Source organism: Condylura cristata, unplaced genomic scaffold, assembly GCF_000260355.1.
Source record: "Condylura cristata isolate star-nosed mole 26May11 unplaced genomic scaffold, ConCri1.0 scaffold00003, whole genome shotgun sequence".
NCBI lineage: Eukaryota > Metazoa > Chordata > Mammalia > Eulipotyphla > Talpidae > Condylura > Condylura cristata.
The window spans coordinates 54,407,305-54,417,905 of NW_004567104.1; the positions used below are offsets into that span (position 1 = coordinate 54,407,305).

General features: G+C 34.3%; 1 protein-coding gene across 2 annotated transcripts in view; it reads right to left on the minus strand.

Annotated features, from left to right (window-relative positions):
- The window catches only part of CADM2 (cell adhesion molecule 2), an 886,897-nt gene that overhangs the window by 596,165 nt on the left and 280,131 nt on the right, over positions 1-10,601 (minus strand). The window lies entirely within an intron of this gene.

Genomic DNA, 10,601 nt, shown 5'->3' on the forward strand with positions numbered 1-10,601 from the left:
GCAGGCGGGGATCGAACTCATGCAGAAGTAGCTTAAGCTTCTTAATGCAGTGCTTTAACCCGCTGCATCACCAGGGAGGGCCCCTAGTATCCTATTTTATAAAAGTTCAAAACTACAAACCCAGGGAAGAATATCTGTTAATACAATTGTTTAGTCATTCCACTGCACTTCTAGGACTTTTCATACATTTTCATCTAGTAAGTAATTTTTTCCTCTAATCTATTTCCCTAGCATATAACAATTTTAACTGATTTTTTAAAATTATTATATATTACAGACATGCTCATTACACAACACAGAATATGTACTTTGTCATTGGATATTTAAGAAACTTATTTTATTCAGGATTCAGTGCCATAAAATAAACATTGCATTCACTATTCCAGTATTGGGTAGTTCTTTATCTGTGGTTGACCTTTGAGAAATCAACCACAATTGTTTGGGAATTCTTTCTCCTACTCAAGCTTTGTCTCAAAAGACAGGAATCAGCTATAGGAATGCAAGAAAGAGCTTCCTAAACAATTCTGACCATTGAAACTTTTACTTGAACTACAACACAACTAACAAAAGCAGCTCAGAATAATATCTCCAAACAAATAAAGAGAATACTTTATCTTCAAAAGTATAACTTACAAATGTTATTATGGGTCATACACTAAGCATATGGTTAAATTTTAAATAAACTGTCAGAGAAGTTCTTTCCTAGTACTTTCCTGAACTTTTCAAGGCCTTAATTTGTATTAAGGTAATATTTCAGTTCCATTAAAATTATACAATTTTATGGACCATAGGATGGACAACTCTCACTGGCAGATTTCATAGCAAGAAGCTTATTGATAATATGGAATATTATTTCTAGTTGATTGATATTTATATTTTTCAAATAAATTTAATACGTTATCTGATTCAATTTCTAAGGTAATCATTTCCATTAATTTTCTCTGAAGTATAGAGGAGGGAAGACATGCTATATGATGTTAAATATTATAAAACTGATTTAAAAATAGTAGTTTTAAACCATGGAGTTTAATGTTTTCATTTTTGACAATATTTTCTTTTTTTTTTAAGATTTATTTATTTATTCATGCAGAACTGGGGTACAGGCCAGAGATGTGGAGGGTGAGAGGATTCACCAGAGGCAGAGTGGGGAGCAGAACAGTCAGATGGAGGAAGTACACTGCTGAGGGGAGCAGCGGGCGGGCCAGGAGAAGTCTGCCACACCATGTGGTCACCTCCAGGGCAGGCGGGAATCGAACTCCTGCGAAGGTGGCTTAAGCTTCTTAGTGCTGTGCTTTAACCCGCTGCGCCACGGGGTGGGGGGTGGGGGGCAATATTTTCTAAATAAAAATAGTTAAAGTATAATATTGCTTTACTTCTGAAATTATTATTCTTTCATGAATCTCTAAATGTAGAACCTCATTTTTTTCATGGGTACTATAACCTCCTTGCCCCTTTAAGTAGAAGTGAGATTGTATTTTATTCAGAAGAAAATTCTCAATTAGGGGGCCTCAGTTATCACAAGAACTCACTCTTACTTTCTATCTCAGTTGGGTATTAAAGCATCTATTTAATTTGCCCCAATCTACTTCTATGCTCATGCAATCAATGATGCATTAATGGTTTAATTTCCCCACTTTCATCAACTATAGCCATATAGGTTACCATTTCTTTATCATATACATAATATTTTGAGATTCATCAGTATTGCTATGTGTATCAATATTTTATTCCATTTTATTGCTCAGTAAGTCAATGATGTGCAGAAACTAGAATTTATGCAGCCCTTCATTTGTTGCTGAACAATTAGATTATTTCCAATTTGTGTCTAATACAAATAAAACTGCTGTGAAAATATCTTTGTATGGGCATATATTTTAATGCATAAATATCAGGATTGGGGGTTTTATATTTTAAATTTTTGTTAAAGAATATATACTTAGTACTTTTAGGTCTTTTTGATGAATTTAACCTCTTTTACATTAGAAATAGACATATTTACTAAATACTTTGGTCATTCATTCAGAACGTTCAAGGATTAAATTCCATTTGCTAACTTGTGCTTGCAACATCCAAAATTGAATCCTGTCTCTTTCAGAAGTTGTAATGTTTGAGGAAATTTTTGTGTCAAATTTGACTGATTTGGGGAAGAAAAGTCTATCATAATTTGGCTATCCTACTGTATTCACTGCAAACTGGAAGTGTGGAAATGACCCAAAGTTGTCATTGGCTGTATCTGGAATTTAGAGCACTCCAATTATCCTCAGGAAATTGCAACATGAATGAAGCAGGTTGTCAGCTTGGTTGGAAATTTTAATTCCAACTTAAACAAGCAAAATTTTACTCATTTAAATTAAGTTAAAATGCTACCGTTCTTTTAAAATCCACTTCTACTAAAACTCAATAACTGTTAGGATTATATACATCTTAAATGCGTTTGGAAGTACCCTCTCTTCTCAAAGAGTATAATACACACACCATCTCAAAGAGTATAATACACACACCATCATTATTATCATCTATTTTTTAAAGTCCTCATGGTTTGCTTTGGTTTTGCTATGTTGACAAAGCTTTAAACTGAAAGTTAAACAGTATCCTTAGTGTTTATATCCGACAACACTAAGGGTATAACAGGTTCCGTGAGCCAAGTTACTTGTTACCAGAGAAACACACTAAGCCATTTCCCCAAATTGAACTAATCTGATAACATGACAACAGGAAGGCACATCTCTCTCTTTAAGAATATGAAGAGAAATAAGTGTTATGATTGAAAATATAATCATAGATATACATTTAGCTGACTTAAAACACATTTTTCTGTAACTTAATATTATGTCTGAAGATTAATTGCTCAAGTAAAATGAGAATATTACTGAGCAGTAGGGCCTATGTAGAAGAATAAATTAGCAGCCAAGAAGGTACCTACAAAAGGCTACACTTGAGAGATGTGGGGGTGCTTCCCAGCATATGAGACCAACATTACTCTGATACTAAAGCAGACATGTGAATTCCACCAAAAGAAAACCACACACACAATTCCCTGATGAACATTGATGCAATAATTCTCAACAAAATCTTAGCAAAACCTAATTCAACAGTATATTAAAAAAAATCATATGTGGCCTTCTCTGGTGCAGTAAGTTAAAGGACAGCACTAAGAAACTAAAGCCTCTTCAGCATGAGCTCGATCTCCAGCACCAGAGGTGATCCACATGGCGCTGCAGAACTCTCCTGACCCGCCCGCTGCTCCCCTCAGCAGTGTACTTAATAAATAGGCCTGTACCGCTTCCCACTCTGTCTCTGGTGAATCCTCTCACTGCCCCTGCACTTCTGACCTGTATCCTAGTTCTGTATGCATTAATAAATAAATATTAAAAAAAGATCATATGTGATGGAAACATGTGATATATTCCAGGGGCACAGGGATGATTCAACACCTGAAAACCAATTAGAGTGATTCACCATATCAACAAAAAAAAGATAAAAAAAATAATATCACCATGTCAGTAGATGCAAGGAAAGTGTTTGATAACATGCATTTATTATCTTAAAAAAATCTCAAAAATGGGGATCAAAGGAAACACCTCAACATAAACATGATATACCCAGTTAATATCATACTGAATGGTGAGAAACTGAAAGTGTTTCCTCTAAAATGAGGTAAAAGACAAGGATGTCTTCTTTCCCCATTACTATTGAAAAACAGGTCTACTACATGATCCAGCAATGTCATTAATAGGAATCTATACAAAGAATGCAAAAAAAAAAATGCTATTTCAATAATATGCATGTATGCCTATATTAATCGCAGCCCTATTTACAATAGCCTAGTTAAGGAAATTAGGATACTAAATACTCAGACAGGTGAGTGGATTAAATGATGTGCTATACGACCCCCCCACACACATACACTAGAATACTACTCAGCTAGAAAAATAAGATGAAATATTCCATTTGCAGCAACAAAGAGAGAATCATTAGGCAAAATATATCAGAAAGTAAAAGACAACAACCATATGGCTTTACTCATATGTGGAATGTAGAGGACAAAACAAAGGACACAGATAAAACCAAATACAAACAAGCCCTAGAAAATTGACTGTAGGATTAAAACATCAGAGGGAGAGGAGGAGATTGAGAACAAAATATAGAGGTTATAGCAGACAATGTGTTGTGCTGTGGTTATGTTGTTGGTTTGATTTGATAACATGCATTAAAAGAGGTATCATCTGATAACTTTGAATCATAAATAGTTTTATAAACTAATGTTACCTCAATAAAATACTTTTTTAAAATGTCTATTCTTGGAATAGTTTTTAAATACTTCATAACATAAATCCAGTATGTAATACACAATGGCATATGAGACACAAAAGAACAAATTAACCACATGTAGCAATAAAAATTCAGATTTACAATAAATATTTAAAATTATAATTAGATAAAACTTCTAGTTATTTTCATTGGTTTTAAATTTAGTCTATAGAATGACTATTTCGTGACATAGCTATAACATATATACTACAGATTATAAATAGACTGGTGGAGAGAAAGCAAGAGATGGAAAGAAAAATAACTGAGAGAGACAGAAATAAAGTGATACACAGGGAAGAACTCCTTAATTAAAACATAGATTGAGATCCCTCCCTGGGGGTACAAATGGTTAAAGCACACCACGATGAAGCTCTCCTCAGCCACTGCAACTAGAGCTTGATACCCCGCCAGGGAGATGACCCACATGGTATAAAAGACCTCTCCTCACCTGCCTGCTACTCCCCTCAGTAGTTTATTTTAGTTAATCTGCCTGTTCTGCTCATTACTCTTTCTCTGGAGAATCCTTTCTTCCCCTGCAACTCTGCCTGTGCCCAAGTTCTTATATATACATAAATTTTTTAAAAAGCTTTAAAAATACTTTGAAAAAATGAGAATTTAGAATTTAGAAACAAATTTTTCAGATTGTCTCAAATCATGTTTTATTTTACCTATATTTTTTATTTGCTAATTTAATGAGAAACATAATTTTAAGACATGAAAAAAGAATTGCTCACTCTAAAGAAATTTTTTTAACTTTAATTAAATAATGACAAAGGGACACTTCCATTTATATGTCATGAAAGCACAAAAGTATAAAATTTAGGTAACAAATACGTGTCAACTACAATATCTGTTTCAAACATAAATTGAACTAATCTTTTTTCTGGAACTTACCAATCATCCATTATTCCTTAATTCTTGTCACTTCTTGTGGTAATTATATTTGCAATACTAAAAGCTATAAGCTAGTTTCAGTTGCTTTGAGTGTAGATAACATATATGAGAAAAAATACTTTCGGTGTTTGATCTATGAAATCTGTGGACATGGACTCTATGACATTTTGGGAGATGGTATTGGACACTTGAAGGTAAGCACTAACTGCATAAAGGATTTACAACTGAAAGAGACATCCTTTGACACTTTTGTCAATATCCCTAAGTTTCAATTTACTGTTAAGAATCATTTCAAATTAAATGCAAAATTTTACTTTTGATTACTGCCATTATTAATGATATTACAGAAATTGTGAACACTGCATATATACTCACAATTATTAACTTTGCTTTCAAAATATGTTTTATTTAATTAAATTTAATGGTTTAATGAAAATGTACACTGTTTCCAACGATATTTTATCATATTTCCTAAGGGAAAGACTGATATTTTAACACTTTATTTTCTATAAAAAAATTCTTCAAGTGCTTAACAATTCGTTGGACACTTTGTGAATACTGCTCAACATAGCCATTCTTAAATAAAAGCAGAAACAGATATTTTTTATCTTCAGATTTCTTTTCAATTCCTGAGATAAAACATTAGACTGGAAATACAATAGAGGCTGAATTACTTAAATATACACAGCATAATTAAAAATCAGATTGCTTACTCAGCTACCAAAACCATCCCGATCTCTGACAAATGTTTTTCCTGAATGTTTAGCCTTAAAATGCAAGTTACTAGGTCCTTTCAGGAGGAGCAATGGGTTAAAGCACAGCATTATGAAGCTAGCTGCAGTCACTTCACGAGTTCAATCGCCAGCCATTGAGATGACCCACATGGTGTGACAGACCTCTCCTGACCCATGTGCTGCTCCCTTCAGCAGTGTACTTCATCAATCTGTTTGTTCTGCGTGTTTCTCTGTCTCTCATGAATCTTCTCACCACCGCTGCACCTCTGGCCTGCACCCCAGTTCTCTATGCATAAATAAATAAGCAAATATTTTTTATATATTTAGAGCCTCTCTGGTGCTACTGGGGTTAAAATTTTTGCACTATCAAGCTATCCCCTGCCACCGTAGTATGAGTTGGATCCTGGCCGGGGAACTGATCCACATGGTACAGCAGATTTCTCCTGACCCACCCTGCTGCTACCCTCAGCAGTGTATTTCTGTCAATATACCTGTTTGGCTCCCCTCTCTGTCTCTGGTGAATCCTCCCACTCCACCCATACCTCTGGCCTACACCCCAGTCCTTGTATGCATAAATAAATATAAATAAATCTTTAAAATAAAACACAGTTTATTTGAAGTAGAGGAGGGAAATGAGAGAAGCGGGGAAGACAAAGACAGGATGCAATTATACAGTTTCTAGTTAAACTTCAGTTGGTTAAATAATAGACATTTATTATGTATCAAACATTAGGTCTACACTTACTCTTAAATATCCTTCTCACATGTTTAACTCTAGATTTAAATTTTAAATAATTTATTTGTTTCTAGCCAGGGAGGAATAAGTTTCTTAAGAAATTTGAAAAAAAAAATGACAATTAAAAAAAATGAGAGTGCCTGATACAAAATTAAGTGGTAAACTACTGAAAGTAAAAATTTATTATTAATTTATTCATGGCTCAAAAATAATTCATTAATATTTAAAAGATCACAATGGGTATAGGATAAGACCAAAAATGCTCATCAGGTTAACTGACAGGAAGAATGGTGGGAGAGGATAGACAGGAAGGGAGAGATAGAAGAAGGAAATGAAAAAAGGAAGACACTAATTTCTACTGAATGTCTATCATATGCTAGGAACTATGTATAATATTGCCAAGCATTTTTACTTGTATAATTTTTGAATTATGCAAAAATTTCTATGGAAGACATATTATTCTTTTCTACAGAAGGGAATCCTGATTAGTTGAGAGGTTACAAGAATTCCAAATCATGATTCAAAACCAAACTGTCTCACAGCCTGCACTATTGTCACTATCCATATTTAACATAAAGCAACCTCTATTTCATGACTTTTCAGGGTTAAAATAAAATCAGTCAAAGTTAAAATCTTCTTGCTTTGCTTTTTAATTTTATGTAGATTCTGGTTCTGTGCAGAACTAACAGAAGAGGGCAAGGTCTTGCAGAGCTGGCAAGAGAGAGCACGTTGAGATAAACTGAGCGCACAGTTAATTAATGGGAAATAAGACAGTGACATTGCTGCTGACTTCAAAGGCTAGACTTTATGCTCCAATTTCTGTGGGAGCTGGAGCAGTGGAAATAGGGAGAAGATGACCACCAAATGTTTTTAGCTAAAGATATCTTTGAGTATAAATTGGACTATAGCCAATAGGAATATAAAATAATGTACTAAGGGAGAAAAAAGCTCCTACTTCTCTTTTGGCATAAAGACTGCTCAATGAAAATACTATGCACAGGTGATAAATGTAGCATTTGCAGCTAAAATAAGTGAGGGTCAAATTAGGTAAACAAAATCTTGTCATACTTTTATAGAAAATATTTTTTTAAAGATGAACTATGTTCATCTTTAATTCACAATACTGTCTGGAGAAGTGTGGAACAAAAGACTATAATTTATTTGGGATGCTTTCCTAAGTCGGCACACAGAGTCCTGATTAAGATTCAGTAGGGTTATATTTAATATGAATATTACGGAAGTCAAGGAGGTATGTGGAGAGAGTGTGAGAGCTTTAGGCTTAGAATCTAATAGACTTAATTTTGACACTCAGGTTGGTTACTTAACGCTCTGTGACTGTACCAATGTTTTAAACATCTGAGGCTCAATCATACATACCATGAATTATAATAACAAGAATGTCTTCTTAAAAAAGAGAATTTGAGAGCACTTAATAAACTGTATTGTTTTAATCAAATGTCTATTGTTCCTGCATCTATGCATTGAGCAAATACGTCTTAAATACTAATTTCTGTGTATTGTGATAGACACAGCAAATATACAATGGGGTAAAAGTCTCTGTCCTGGACAGAGCTGCATTACTGTAGGCTATTCTGGAGGTAGATAAATGTAGAAATATGTTGTATTTATTAGGAGTGGTGCTGCCAGACACTGACTACCCTTTGCCTGCTAGGTACTATATTAATAATTTTACAATCTTTACTTTATTCTTTCACCTACTATTACCCTCCTGTTGCCATTCACAGGCATTTGTCTGAAGAACTGAGTGCTGAATTAATCAGTCATGTACTTTAAAATGGCCACAGTGAAGCATGTAGAGATACCAAAATGGTGGAAGGGACTACTCAAACAGGGAATCAAGTTATGATGATATTTCAGTATTATGGAAAAGAAGAAGAGGGAGAGAGAGAAATAGGAAACTTTTTCTAGAAATACATAGAGAAACAATGATTTTTGGAATACACTGGAGACACCTAAAAGATTTGTAATTGGATATTCTGGTGTTAAACAGGAGACCCAGTGAAAGCTAATATAAAAGAATTGTGGGATGAAGTTGGAAGGGATGAAGTTGGAGCGGGGAGCAGAACAGGCAGATCGATGAAGTGCACTGCTGAGGGGAGCAGCGGGCGGGTCAGGAGATGGCGGGTTTGGACAAATCTTTAAGGTCCCCAAGATATGCACAAGCAGAATTTTCAGGTGGGGAGTGTGATATGGATTATGAATAAGAAAGGAAACATTGACATTTATAACACAATCTGGAGAAATATCAATGCAACAGGAATAACAAAGAGGAACTGATACATGGCAGCAACTATATACAGAAGACTATACACCAAGTAGGTCAAGTATCTTATAAGAAGATACATGTAAAAAGTTAAAAGGGGCCCTCCGTGGTGGCGCAGCGGGTTAAATCACTGCACTAAGAAGCTAAAGCCACTTCGCAGGAGTTTGATTCCCTCCTGCCCCGGAGGCGACCACATGGCGTGGCAGACCTCTCCTGACCCGCCCGCTGCTCCCCTCAGCAGTGTACTTTGTCGATCTGCCTGTTCTGCTCCCAGCTCTGTATCTGGTGAATTCTCTCACCCTCCGCATCTCTGGCCTGTACCCCACTTCTGTACAAAGAAATAAATAAATCTTAAAAAAAAAAAAGTTAAAAGGACAGTATTTCAAGAAATATGTATAGTTTTATATTATATACAATCAATATGTGTACATATTATATCACGCATAGAAACATGCATCATATTTCAGTGTGATAAGTGAAGGCATAATGAAGCAATTAGAAGCAACTTTCCAAGAACACGGTGCTGCAGGAAATAAGAATTAGGAAGTCTAAGAAAACTATAGACACAAGGCTAAACTGTTTTGTCAAATTCGCCCTTGAATAGGACAAATCCACGGGCCTGAAGAAGCATAGAGAGATGCAACACATTGTAGTGACAAATACTGACCTTTAATTTTACTGGGTTACCAATGCATATGGATACACACATGACTTTTTTCTTTTTTTTTTTTTTTTCCAGATTAGTCCTTATAAAAATATTTCCTCATCTTGCTCAATATTTTGTTCCTTGAGAAAACCAAATCTTCTTTCTTTATATGGGTTCCAATGGCTCATATCATCAGAATGGGTTTCACTGGTTAGGTTAGGAGGCCCTTTGCAAGAGCTTCTCTTAAAGACAGGCATTTTTATAAATGAAAGGAATAAAGCAAACACTTTTTCTTTTTTTCATTGAAGATTTCATATGCAAGAAAGAAGCCAATATACTACTTTTTCTATTGGTTTTGAAATATTCCATATTTTAATTTTCAGAATGGACATTTCTACTAAAGATGTCATGATCATGATGACAATGCATAGAAAGGGATTGTGGTATTATGCACAGATACTTTGTATCATCAGGCTGCCGACAAATAAAAATGAAACACTTTTCACTAAAGGTGTAGACTCCTTGCTAGGAACATTACAACCTGTGAAATTAAACAGCATTCCTCTACATGAGATATGTATTCAAGAGTAGGTCTTGAAACTCATGCCTTGGGTTTTGCATGAAAGATGAAGACATGAATAAATGATGACAAATAAAATGATACCTTGTGGATAACACTGCATGTTACCTAAAATAGATAATTATAAGAGACAAACAATACTGGATATTTTAGAGATTGCATAGTATACATTACATTAGCATGATGGAACACAAATGTATTATATTGTAATTTTAGATTAATATATTTTATATAGGTGTATGTATATATCTACATATCTACATATATCTACATACATATATCTACATATATAGATATAGATATACATATCTATCTATCTATCTATCTATATATACATATACACACATAGATAAATAGATAGATAGATAGATAGATAGATAGATAGATAGATAGATAGATAGATAGATAGATAGATA